Raw genomic sequence first — 14,633 nt, 5'->3', positions numbered from 1 at the left:
AGACCACAGTTTGCATGCGCAAAACTATGTAACCGTTTGCTGTTATTCTCAAGTCGGACAGAGGCACAAGGACTCTGCCTCAGCCTGAGCCAGAATTACGCCAGAAGCAAGTTCTCGGAACTTGGAAGCAAGTTCTTCTGATGCCAGGGCATACACGTTTTTATTTTCATTTTTACGACATTTAAACACATTAATTAATTAAAAATAAATTTAAAATTATATATATATATATATATATATATATATATATATATATATATATATATATATATGTGCACGTCACTGCCACAAACACATAAAAATAATGGTAGTGTTTCATACTTACCACTGAAATTGGTGTTCAGTGAGAGCTATTTACAAGCTGATGTTTGTGTGTGTGTGTGTGTGTGTGTGTGTGTGCGTGTGTGTGTGTGTGTGTGTTACTTTGATGCACATACTTGATTTTGAGAGATGTTAACATGGTTTTGAAGCCAGTGTTTCATTCTGCACAGAATTTGCGAGGTTTTGCTGTGTTAACAAACTGCTTTGAGCAATAGTAAATAGAACGCAAGATATGGTTTCAAGAAATGTGTGTAAACTATTAAGAGAATCTGTATTGTATGACGCCACACATAAGACCACAATAGATAGTACAGGAGAGTACTGAATAATGTTCCCTTATCTATGTTTCATCTCCGAATGTCCAAATTATAAAGGCTACAGTGAAAATACTCAAATTGGGGTGCACCCAATTGTTTGATGAAAATAGCAAAAGCGGTGTTGCATAAATGTCTTTCAAAAAGTTCTGCCATCTTCTTGGTTGAACTTCCTCTTTCCTTCTCTGCCCCATTTTGTTACATTGTTCTTCAGAAATGAAGAGTTCACCTGTGACTTCTTTTATTCATGCTAAAGCTCAGATAACTGAGCAATTTGAGTTTGTATGAGTGAATTGTGAATGAGGATTACTGGTAGGTAGAGTATGTAGTCTTTGTAGTATTTGTAGTATTTGCAGTCATATGTTTGCCATATGAACACTGGAAATTCCATAATTAAAAAAAAAAAACTAAACTGGGAGTTAGTGTTCTGTGTGAAGTGTTTTGTCAAAGAGTGTACTGGGATTGCAATATGTGTAAATACAAGTAAAATGGGTTTAGAGTTTTGCAGAAGTGGTACTTAACCTACAGTTACACCAGTAAATATCCAGCTGTATAAATGTATAAAATTGTAACCTGTGTAAATTGTTCTGGATTAGAGCACCTGCTAAAATGAAAATAATATAATGCAAATATCTGTATATGTTTCAACTTCTGATTGTAGTGTGTACTACTTGATGATTGCTCAGAGAAATTGAAACATTTATTAAACTACAGGACTTAGAATCATCTCATATGTTCTTATGGATGCTGAAATTGCATCCATATTGCACTTACAAGTGATTCTAATGTCCACAGTTCTGAAAACACAGAATATCAGAAGATTCTCTTCAACTTTATGTACATTAAGATGGCAGTTCACAGACAAGACAAAGTTGCTGACACAAGAAATCTGTTTTACAACATGAGAAATACAACAACACGTTCAGAAGTCGATTGCAGATCAAAGGTGAGGTGTTTTCCTTTTTATGCAAATGAGAGTAGGGCAGCCATTGTGGCCTTGACAGGTCAGCCTAATAATCAAATAATCACGCCTCAGTACTGAATCTATATGAATCCAAAATGGGACTCTTGTTCATAACTGGTAACAGGGAAATGCAGGAATATTCCATTCATCAGATCATTCCAACAGGGCGGTGGTACTTTCAAGATTAAGGATGAGAAACTTTCCTGTCTGGTGAAGCTCTAATGGACCTATGAGATAAATCAATGGGATTCAATGGGAGTGTAGTTTGAGTCTTTCACTGATGTAAATGAGAACCAAAATCGTCAGTCTCTGTGGTAGTGTTTTTTTTTTGGGATAACATGGCAGGGGTATAGCTGGCAAAATGGCCTGTGGTCTGGTGCAAAAGGGGCACAGACCATCCAAAACTGCATCCATCCACAACACAGACTTAAAAAAAATAAAAACTTCCCCGTCAGGTTGCAAATGAGGGACTTGATCTGGGAGCTGGGAAACTGAGATGGTCACGGTGCTGGAATTGGAACGCCTTTGAGGTGCCCTTGTCAATGAAGGCTCACTGATTTCTACCAGCAAGCCCCACGGAGTTCCAGCTTGGCCCGCCGTCCCTCCTGATTACAGTGAGCTTCACGTCCATGGTGTTGGTCAGATCCTGAACCTGCACTTTGGGGCACGCGCACGCCAGGAACCAAGAAGGAGCTGTTGAAAACTGCAACGTGTGTGTAGCCGCAGAAATCGGAGAGTTGGACGCCTGTTTGGCACCTGGCATTTTCTATAGCTCTGTTCTGTATGAATTATCCTCAAAGCTGATGAAATCAACTACAGTGCATAGCATCAAAGGAGCCCCAGACCTAATGAGTCTGGCCAGATGGGTCCTTCAGGTGACAGCCTTCAGACAGTCTCGACTCTCAGATAAACTGCACCGAGACTGTGCCTGGCGTGATTTATGCAGATTGCATAAACTAAGACTTCAACAGTCCTTGAAAGTTGTGTTAATGACTCACATCATGACTTCACCCTAGCTGTGTTCCCGTGGCGTTTATAGGCCTGTCCTGGGACGGGTGTAGCCATAGTAAATCCTGCCGAGCGCACTGCGGGCCAGACTCCTGGGACTCAAGGCCAGCCAGAGGAGGGTAAGCCCTCATTAGCATACACATCAGCGCTGGCATCATCCCAGCGTCCTCTGGACAATCACTCCCCTCTTTCACCCTGCCGGCGTCATTGAAAGTAGTGCATAAATGCTGTGGCAAGGCACACATTGGAAATGGAACCTGTTGCAGTTCAGGACACTTCCATTGTGTCCATGTTGCCAAGAGTGCTACCTGCACTGAAAACTCACCAAAAAACAAAATGCACTGAAAACTTAGTTTACAACTTTAGGTTTCTCCTAGTGTTTCCAAAGTATTGTAAGAACATTGTCATAAGATGTTAATATTACGGCAGTGTTGTAATACTGTAGTAATGCTGTTAGATCTTTACATGGAGCTGATGATGGTGTGAGCCTGATGTTGTTGTCCTGCTATAACAAAAAACCCAACCATTTGTTTCACAGATTCTTCATTATATTCTCAGGGCTGAAAGTCCCATGCTAGCTACAGTGATGGTCGTAACCAACCTAGAAATGAGCACAGCCCGGTGAGGTCAGCAGTCGAGGTGTGACATCAGGGACGACCCAGGTCCGGTGAGACAGAGGACCCGTGGGGCCGCGCCTCGCTCCACTCGCACGCTCCCGACTCCCAGCGGCCTCCAGCCACATGCTGAATCAATTACTGTGGGAGGGGCAGGGGAGAGGGAGAAATACTTAAAGCAGAGTACCGGCGTGATTGATGACGCTGTCAATCGGGGGGAACACGGCTTGACATCGGAATAATTTGAAAGCAAATAAATTACAGCCCAGTGGAAGAGATTAAGTGACTGCTAATGCTGCCGCTACCTGCTCTGATTGGGGGGGGGGGGGAGGGTCTTTCGTGAGGGGCACTCACCCGCACCCTACGATTCTTGATCTTAACCGACCTGGTCCAGGGACCTTCTGCCTGGTCTTTGTGTAGTCAGTTAGTAAATGGGCTAAACTATGGTCAGCATTTAGTAAATGTTTTTGAAGGGCACAGATTCTGGACTGATGAACCCTCTATTCTGTAATCAAGAAAACTTTTGATTACCTTATTGCACATTACATTTTAAGAAAATGATTTCAGAAATATGTTGTCTTCCAGATATGGTTTTTTGAAAATTAACCCAAATGTGTTTGACATCAGGTGATAAAACACCTAAAAAAGCATTAGACATATAATGCAACACATCATGGCAACATGTTGGCTCTGTCATTTACACCACCTAAAATAAGAATGAAGTCAATGGCATTCAATGTGAACCAACATGACAAGTTTAAATATCAAACACCAAATTTTATTTCTGAAACCCCTTTTGAATCTTCAGAAATTCAACTATTCTCAGGGTTTCAGTGGAGCTGAACAGAATGTACTTACATCACGCATTCACTCTCACTTGTGTTTTGCCAGAACCTTATTTATTTAAAAAAAAAAAGTTTTTCTGACCATGAGCCGTGCTGTCTCAGCTTTTCACACTCCGTATCAGACAGGATGCATCGTCATTGGCCGGTACCCCCCTCTTGTTTGTGTTTTCTTATTCCTGTAATGTGGTTTGGCGTGTGCGACTGAGGGACTTACGTGAAAGCGGCTTCCTTCTCCTTAATCCCTTCTTCGAATTGCTGATCAGAAAGCTCCCAGCACAATACCTGCCCCAAATTAAAGGAAGCCCGCCTTTGAACGGTAACGGATACCTCTTGTATTCCCCGCTGGCTGAGATTGCTAATCACGGCAGGCAGGGGGAGTGATCACGGAGGATTTGGGGGTATTTTTCCATCGTCTGCTGGCTCACGGCCTACAGATTAAAGAGGGAAGAAAAATAAACAAAAGCCGCCATAAACATATTACCAAATCTGCACCATGAAACAAAAAGGAGAAGAAAGAGTGTTAATTTCACAGCCATATTTAAGAAGAGGAGCAAACTGAAGAAGGCCTGTCTAATTCTGAAAGAAAAAAAAAACTGCAAGTGGCAGGAGACATGTTATCATCTGCTTGTTAATGCTCACTTTTAAAATCTTATGCAAATGGAAGTTATTTTTCCCTCCTGTGAAACAATGCACCCATAGTTCTCCACTTAACGAGAAGGATGGAAAAATAGCTCAGGGGGAAAAAAGGAGACAATGACAGAAGAATATTGTTACTCTGCATTGTGCTCTGTGTCATATGAACACCCTACAGTGAAAAAGGAAAAAGAAAACGCAAAGCACACAGCTATCAAGACATATATTGAGCTCATCTAAGGAAAATGCTACTTGAGTGGTATCTTTTTAAAGTTTGTGATGTTGTTCAATAGGAAAAATGACACGAATGCTATTACCTGTTTTCTATATTTTCAGTTTCTTATCTTCAAATGAATGGTGACTCTTGTTAACGGTAGGCAAGTGTAGCAGAGCTGATGTGATTAGCTCGTGTGAACCCTGCCATAGGCAGCGGGTAGCAGGTAGCCGAGCGGTTGCAGCGGCTACGTCACTTCCTGAGACCTGGTTAAGTAGTAGCCGACGGGCTAACGGCAAATTGCCTTTAGCTCATCTGTTAACAACGCTGGCTGTAAGGGGTTGGCAGCGAGCAGTGAGAACCTCGGTTTGAAACTCGCTCGCTTGCTGACCCATGTAACATCCAATACACAACGCAGAAAGATACCACCGATTACACAAGGATTGTACCTCTCTCCAGCCAGGTATTACAATAACTTGCTGGTCTGTTTAAGGCTTTCATCTGATATGTGACTGGAATTGTGGGTAAAAATAGGCAATAATTTTACTTACCAAAGTGATTCAATTTGATTCATAAAGCCTCTAGAAGAGAATGTTAACTCTGACTCTGAACGAATGCTTGTGCATTCAGTCCCCAGTCAAGTCACCACAAAGAATGACACCTTCTCAGTTGGTTACTGTTTAGACAGACTTAAACAATGTAACACATTGACATAAAATGCAAAATGTTCCATAAATCTTACTATCAGTCTAAGAACATTTCATTCCATCCCATAATAATCAGCTATTTTTATCAAGGACATTACTCTTTGCTGACTCAGCACAATTTCTGAGAAAATGACACAGCCATGTTTGTTATTCTCTCTTTGAAACGAATAGCAGAAAAAAAGAACAAAAGTATTGTATTTTGTTCTTAATGAGACAATTTTTTTGGTGGGGTATAGTACTATGAGTCTTTGTGCACCTTATATATTACAGTGTATAAAAGGACACATACTGTGTTGTTTATGTCAATATTTGTTTATGTCAATATAAAGATGACAATAATTAATTAACAATTTGTTATTGCAATTTCTACAGAAGTACGTGTTTTCCGTAATTTATTCATCATTCAGATTGTTGTTGTATATAGTACTCGTATATGAACAATGGTACATAACTTTTTCTTTTAATTTACTTTCTTTATCTATGAATAGAGACATGCTTTTAGTGACCTTACTGAGTGCCCAGGCACTTCAACCTCTCCACAATACATTAAAAAAAGCTATTATTATCAGTGTTCAGAAGATACTGTAGCACAATTAGACATGTGGTCTATACCTTTTTTGTTGGAATGAAGACAGGTGCTTTTCATGTATTGGAGAAGGGCTATGACATGATCACTGTTATATATTGTTTTAAACAATATTTACACTGCACATTAACCTTCAACACTTTTAGATACCATGCTTCTCACACCAGCTTTCATAACAACCAACGAAAGGTGAAACACTCTATACCAGATAGAGAAATTCTAACCATCCTCAAATTGTTTGCATGGTCAAGAATGTGGTACATTTGTCAGTCTGTGAAAAGCAGTTAATTAGAATGCATTTGTATATAATTTCATATAATAATTTGGTTGTAGCAGCAGATCTTGCTATGCATACATCTATATAAATATTGAAACAGACAGGAGGCCCCGCAAAAGGTAACTGGCTGGGAATGGCAGTCCAGGTCTTAGATGGACAAGCAGCAAGAGGAGGCCGTGAAGGATGAAGAGAGAGGGGGATAGCAAGAGAGAGAGGAGGCTTGAGAGTCTTCCGGAGGCCCATGAAAGGAACCAGGGTGCCGGCTTTGAGGACACACTGAGAGCGGAGCCCCTTGACTCAGAGCCTCCTGTGCGATACACGTTTCATCCAGCCTGCCAGCAGGATCCTCCCTCCTCCATACCCGCGCGCGATACTAAACTTGTCAAAGGAGACTGCTGTTAAGCTGAAATATCGCTGAGCTGTTGAGGAGTGTCCCTCACCAGATGCAAGGGACAGCTGCGACGAGGAAGTGCTACAGAGCGGCTTTAAAAGGGAAACAGAGAGAGAGAGAGAAAGGGGATGAGAGACAAACGGAGAGACAAGAGACGGAAACGTGGAAAGAGAGAGAACGCGAGAGCAGTCCTGTTACTGGTGCTTGATCGAACAGCGGTGGCGTGAAACCGAGGCCTTGATTCACACAGCACGGCTCTGCAGCCGAGCAGAACTGATGACAGGCAGAGAAAAAAACTGTCAATCTGTTGCTGCCACCCGGAAAGAGAGCACATCTGCACCGTCTCATCCCACAGCTAATAAACACACCGCCACTGTCTCTCCCTCCTCCCCCCCCCCCCCCCCCCCCCTCCCCCCCTTGCCAAGCACTGTGATTAATAGTTCTTAGCTTGGCACTTTGGTGAGGTAGGAGGTGGGCCCGGAACGTATGGACCAGGCTGACGGCACGGTGGGGGTTGGAATAGGGGGCTGGGTATTGTCACGGTCACACCTGCCGGCAGAGGGCCAATGAAAGGGCTGCTGGCAGGGGTGGGAGGGTTTTCAGAATGCTGCCTTTTTCACCAGCTACCTTCCCATCAGCCTCTTTGCAGTCAAGATGCAGTCAAGGGCAGCTCTTCCATCTCTTGAATGCTATGTGGTCTGTTTTCATGTGATGCAAAACAACAGCTCTGGAGCAGAAATCTCATTGTGGAGAACATTACAGAATCCACTGTGTGAGTTACAAGGCTCTGCATATTTTTTGTCACAAAGTGCAGGTCCTTGATCACTCCTAACCTGCTGAAGCCCTAAATCAACTATGCTGTAGGAGAAGCTCAAACTGACCCAGTGATCCGGTTTGGAGGCACTCTGTCCTCAGTGGCTGCATACATGTCATACATGACAATGAGCAAATATGGTAAATAGCTACAATTGACCTTCAACCCCCCAACTTGAGAGGCACAATTATTCCCATTCATTGCCACCACCTGTTAATTTTAACAGGTATGCATTGCTCTTGATACACATTTAATACCCATGCCTCCTTTCATCTGGCTACGCAGGTGAGGGGGACCCTATTCTCCTCTATCCTTTTCCCTGGAACCCCTACCTTGTTGTTCCACCCACAGGCTTCTCCTGTGGGCCCTCCATCTCCCTTGCTGGCCGTTTTGTGGTGGTGTACATCGTATATCGGTGGTTTGGTGTTATTCCTGTCATATGCTGTTGCTTGCTTCTGCAGCTGGGATTTTGCAGCTGAACCTTGTTTGGAGGCTACTCTCCCCTAACTAACCGTATAGATTCATTTTCTTCCTGGTCTGCAAAGCAATTTGCTGTTTATTTTATTTGCAGTTTAGACTACACATCTTTTCTAATCTCCCATAGTTAAAAATGTATCATGTTTGTTAAACAATCTCGTACCTCTCTTTGCTGACATGGGAGCCAGGTTGAATTAATGCAATGTGCATACCTCTGACTTGGGGTCTCTTTTTATGGGTCAACAACTTCGGCCCACAGCCAGGTGCAATCCCTTCACCAAACAACAACAAACCTAAAAGGCAGACCTCCACATCCAGGACAGCCGAGGTGAATTTACTGACTCACTGACTCCTTGCAGACCAGCTGTCTTGTGGGCTTCACAGCAACTGAAGCCACAGCAGTGATTTATTCAGTTTAGTTTTGCTTACTTTTTCTCTGGAACAATGGCATGAATACAACAGTCCAAAACCTGGCTTCATGGTACCAACATTAAACAGGTGCCTCCAAAAATACAGTCTTCTGAGTCCAAACAGAACAAGCAGCACAACAAAACAACCTAGCATTGTAGGCCTCAAACAAGACTTCAAACCAGCAACCAGGTGAAAACAAACAACATGACAAAATGACCAAAATCACTGTAAACCTCAACCAAATGCTGTCAACTGTTCTCCCCATCCAAATTATATTCAAATCCTGATTACAAGAAAATAGTGGTTTGGGAAGTAGTCTTGTAACCAGAATGTTTTAAATTTCAGGATAAGACATAACAGTTGTACGTTCGAGCACAACACTTACACTGAACTTTGCCAGCAAATATTTCCAGCCATGGAGAATTTGCAGGGGTTATAATGGGCCCTGATTTTGTTTTTTTGTTTTTTGATGATAATGTCATGTCACTAGCAGGCAGCTCCACAGAACACCACTTCTAATCTCATCTGACCAGATACAATTAGCAGCTTTGAGAGGGAACAAAATATGAGCCTATATTTTCTCCTTCTTTCCTAAGCACCAGTAAGTACTGTTACACAACTTCTCTCATACCCCCTTTGGTAAGGAATGTCTTAAACTTTTCCCACACCCAGAAGAGGAGATGTGAGGAAACCTGGAGGTGGCCATGAGATGGAAGATGCTCAGTTAGTAAGAAACACATTCTTTGTCAACATACAGCAACATACAGGTCTGGTGAGAAACCTTTCACAGCGGTTCTAATATTAGCTACCAAACAAACATTTTTACATCAGTTTATTCAATGTTATTAACAAGTCAGATTTTTAGTTCTTCTTTTTAGATTATACTTGTTATGAGGTTCTGTCTTTCCATGAATTAACCAAAAACCATCAATGTCGAGTTATTCCAGCATTTATTTTCTACAAATGAACCATACATGCATTTTACAAAACAGGCTATTATTTATATAATTTCACATTTATGATAACAGCGACATTATTAGAATTCTTGGAAATTCAAAGAAAAAATAAATTAAAATCTGGTACATTGAGAAAGCGTAGTGAGATGTTCAAGGTTGCATTTAAATGATGGACAGACACTGATTGGTGCTGTACAGGAAAGGGTGGAGGAAAGGGGCGGAGTAGCAGACAGCTCCAGCAGCGCAGCCCCTAACCACACTACACTATCGAATGGATTTAGTGCAGTGAACTGTGTAGGAAATAGCAACTCTACCCACAGGAAAAAAAACGCCTCATCTTTGTGTGATCAACAGGCCCATTGCGAAGGACAGTGCCAGTGTCCAGCCTGCCGTGCCGTATCTGGACCTCCGTCTGACATTTAGGCCAGATGTCACTGTCACAGCCTGCTTGGCCACCTGTGGCCACCCATTTAACTGTGCTGCCAAACAGCAGAAACCACTGATGGCCACTTTCCCCATTACAACCCCGGGTTCATCAATATTTATGTGCTGTTGCTGTCCACTAGCGCTTTTTTTTTCTTTTTACAAGGGTGTCAATGGATAGACAACAATTCCTCATTAATCACTAATTAGATGGAGGCCATAAAATGTGCTGTGGGAGAAAATGCAGGAGGGAGGAGAGGGGTTAATAAATAAAACACATGGGGCCTCAGAGGGTATAAATGTCGCATTAAATGTACGGCTTTTGTGAGTCGGCCAGATTTCTACTCATTTGAAAATAAACTTCTTTGGCAGTTTGATTGCTCTTACATTAGCATCCCGACACCATACCTTGACATTTGTCCACACTTGAATTTAATAACGATATAAAAAAAGACTATGAGTGCTTTGTCATTTCTAGAAATTCATTTTTTTTTAACTCAGGCAGAATGGAAAGCAGGTGGTACTTCCATTATGAAGATAATGCTTCATGAATAACTTTCCAGTGGCTACCTGGAGCTTCTGATTCAAACGCCAGCTCTGCAGATATATTGAACTTGCAGAGAAATAAATAGGAGAGGAACTCTTTTTTTTTCTCAGAAGCCTGTGTGATATCGGGATTATAGTGGATAAGATATGAGTTGACGCGGGTCTGACAGAGGCCAGGACATTTCTCCGGGCTGTTCTTTTTGGCGGAGGGCACAGAGCAAAAGTAAGTAAAGCGGGTCCTCATTAACCTCTCTCTCCCGGGGCATCCCTTTCTGTGTCTGTGTGCCACCTCCTCTCTCTCACACAGGGCAGACCCCAATTAACCGCCTCGCTCGCACACAGCGGGGAGGAAGCTGACGTCACGCTGCCCCTGAGATCGCAGTGTCTCGCTCCTTCCGCTGTGTCTCCTCATAGGTCACTTTCTCTTCTTACTCTCCCCGCGCCTGCTTATTCACTGCTTCTTTCTGCACATGCTGCTCACCTCTTTCCTCATGCACTTCCTACCTCTCTCTGCATACACTTCTTGCCTTCTGGAAAACTTTTATCAATTTTTTTTCTACTTGTGCAGTGAAACATTATGGATAACTTCTAATAATCTAATATGGTTTGATAGAAACTGCTCTACACCATCACTGTCATTTTCATTTAGAGAAGAGTATTGAGTATTAAGAGCATAAGACTGATTTAATGGGCATTTTGAACTCAATGCAGCTTGTCTAAATGAAAACAGTTGTTATCTATGACTTGTAATATCTGGCAAGGTACTTCAGATCAGGTATGAGCTGCTTATTGACAAGGTTATGACATTACCTTTGTTGTCTACAATCCAACAAATGTCACTTGTGAATTAATTGCTCATTGTATATAACTCAGTCATATTTTATGACTTGTGTGAAACGTGTGGGTTCAGAATAAATCTAGAGACCAGCCATAAAAAAGACTGGTAGACCGCTCTGGCAGCATTGGCACATACAGAAAAACACTGCAGTGCTGCAGTCACTAGTGCAGCAAAACCCAGTTACAGCTACTTTCATCCGTGAGGATTCCACTGAAGCTGCTGTGTTATTCATGCCTGTGATGATGAGCGGCGGGAACTCAGTCCTGTCTGTCCCTGATGCATGGGGCTGGCTAAACCCAGAGGCTCCATGTTCTTTTTCTCAAGTTTACTCATTTGGGCACACGAACAGTGTGTGTGTGTGTGTGTGTGTGTGTGTGAGAGAGTGTGTGTGTGTGTGTGAGTGTGAGTGTGAGTGTGAGTGTGAGTGTGGATGTGTTTGGGGGGGTGGGGGTTGCATGGGGGTTGACTGCAATGCGGTGAGGAACCTTCCCAAAATAATACACCCCGCCCTGGCTTCTTCCCTCCCAGACTCGGTGGTGTGTGTGTGTGTGTGTGCGCGTGAGTATGTGCTCCCTTTCAGCAGCCTGTCCTGCATCATTACACCCGCACAAAGATCCAGCAACAGTTTCATTCACCACCGGAGTGCGGAGAGTGCCACACGGACCATGGATTACTGTCAGGGAGGGCAGGGAGGCCCAAAAGAGGCCAGGGGTGCAGCAAGGCTGGGAGCCTTCAATAAGCCGGGGCCATTCAAGGAGAAAGGAGCCTGAACTCATTCACTGCTGGAAACCTGTTGAAAGCCCAAGATCATGACAAGCTGGAGGGGTGGGGGGGGGGGGGGGTACTGCAGGCAGGATGACTCTCTGCTGAAGAGAAGCAGTAAGTTGTTGGCCTGTTGTATCTGATTGGTGTAGGAGTCATAGTTATTCAGAGACAGCCTCTTTCAAAAGAGATTCCAAAAAAGAGAATACTCCAAATGCCAATATTTCATGCAACAGTAGTGAAAACAGTAAAAGGGTTGGAAAAAAAAAAAAACAAAACAAAATTTAGCACATTTTCCAGATGAAAAGAGGGGATTAAAATCCAAAGCATACAATGTTTTGGAAATGCAGTAATTTTTCTATGTCACTTTCCATAAGTGTATGCAATGCGAAAATGGTGCAGTTACAGTCTCTTCTGCAGTCAGGGTATCCCAGGACAATGGGGAAAGCTTCTGAAATTCAGAGCAGTGTTCTGTACCCAGTTTTCATGATTCACTGCCCAAACTGGTGAGGCTCTTACATGCATTCATTCATTCATGCATTCACTCACTCAATCATTCTGTTTTCCCAACCTTCAGTTGGAGACTGAATGAGATGGCCAAGTCTTTCTGAAGGATGCTCAACGAAGAGATCCTGTGCTCTGTGCGCTATTATTGATGAAGCTGAGATCTTTCATTGGCTGTATGCAGCTTGTTTGAGCTTTCCTACCACTATCATGCTGTTCTTTCAACAAACATGGGCTCATGGTGTAGAATCAATATTTGCGGTATGGTCGGCCTGAGTTGCCCTCGCAGTTGCCCGCGTTTTGCTGATAGGGTTTCAACTGAGATCATCCCATTGCCTCTCTCCTCCTGCCCCTTTTTTGAGCCAATGTGCACAACATGGTTACCCTTCACTGTCATGAATTGGGGTGGGGGGGGTGGGAGCTGGTCAGACATGGTCCCCCAGGACCACCTCTGCAAACAGGAAGAGGGGCAAAACTGGCCACGCCTTTCTGTCTCTCTGGAGCTCCTCATTCTGCACTTTATTTTAGGTGGCAGAAATGCTCTGTAAAAATGTTGTTAAGATGGATACAGCCAGAATGCTGTGCAAGAATGTAAGACAGGTCTCCCACTCTCTGCTGCCTGTGCCATATCCTTGCCCCCAGATGCCCCCTGTGGTTGAGTGTGGCTCCAGGAGAAACCAGAGATGTTTCTCCGGACAGCAGGACTGGAATCAGATCATACCTGCCTTCTCTCAGAGGAGTAGCAGAGTCTCACTGTAGTTTCACAGTGCACAGGTCTCTGCCTGGACCATCACTCCAGTGACACTGGTGGTGGATTGTACTCATGGTACACACAGACATGCATACATCTGCACACATCTGCTCATGCCTCCCCCCACACACACACACCCATCCTCCCCCTCATGGATGAGGTAACGAGCATGAAATCCCCAGTACCTGGTAGCAGCCATTGTGCCGCCTCACCCCGGTCTGGCAGGATGCGCTGAGCACTGAACGTTCCTCTAAGCAGATTTGGGAAGGCTTTCCCAGGCCACAAACAGGAGCAGTGCAGCCCGTGCCGGGGCTGGGCGCTGATACAGCCCGCCCCTGGCTCAGAGTGTTATGATCCAGTAATCCGGGTGGGCTCAGAGACTGCCTAGCGCCAGGGCCAGAATGGGAGGAAGAAAACATACACGACTCCGTGGACCGCACCCTGACAGCTGGCCAGTCACATCCATGACATGATATGGTGGGGTTTAGTACCCTCTCATGAGGTAGTGATAATCCTACATATTTAGATGATGTTTGAATGTGTTTATAAAAGCTCCTCCAATTGTATACAGCTTCTAATGGATAAGGCAAATTATAGTTTCATTTTTATATCTACGCTGAGAATAGAGAAACATATATAGGTTAATATAATATACCAACAAATGGTATTCCAATAGTTATTCATGCTGCTATTGACCCCTGCGGTGGAGTCGCAGTGATGGCTGTGAAGTTAGCTCACCACAGCCATTCCCTTGCCTGTCTGATTGCACTGATGGAGACAAAGGCTGTGTTCTTTACTGCATCTCGTTCACTCTCTCTCACTCTCCCTCTCTCTGAGATCAACCCGCTCTGTCCGCTCCACACCCCCCTGTTCCCTCTACCCCTTCTTGCTTGTTCTCTTACTGCTTTGACATCACCTCTCATTTCTCCCTCCCTCTCTCACTCGCTCCCCCCTCCCTCGTTCTTTCCTTCTCTCTCCCGTGCTCCCTCTCCTCAGCTGTGTCCCTCACAAAGACCTATTCATCTCTGTGCTGATAATCCCCCCTCTAGTGGCCGCTTGCTCTGGAAGCTTCAGGGCCCCTGAAGACGGCCCTGTCGAGACAATGGAGCAAATCGCACAAGCCGAAATAATACTTGGGGAAAAAAAAACTCTTTATCTAAAGCTGCATATTACATTAATTCAATTAGCATGTTGGTGTTTCTGAACCCAAATTCCATTACTCCATTATCTACAGTACGTCCTCTAACTGTGCAATCGCTGTAAGGTTACCTCTGGTT

This window comes from Megalops cyprinoides, chromosome 3 (assembly GCF_013368585.1).
Source record: "Megalops cyprinoides isolate fMegCyp1 chromosome 3, fMegCyp1.pri, whole genome shotgun sequence".
Classification (NCBI taxonomy): Eukaryota; Metazoa; Chordata; class Actinopteri; order Elopiformes; family Megalopidae; genus Megalops; species Megalops cyprinoides.
This window is presented reverse-complemented; position numbering follows the sequence as displayed.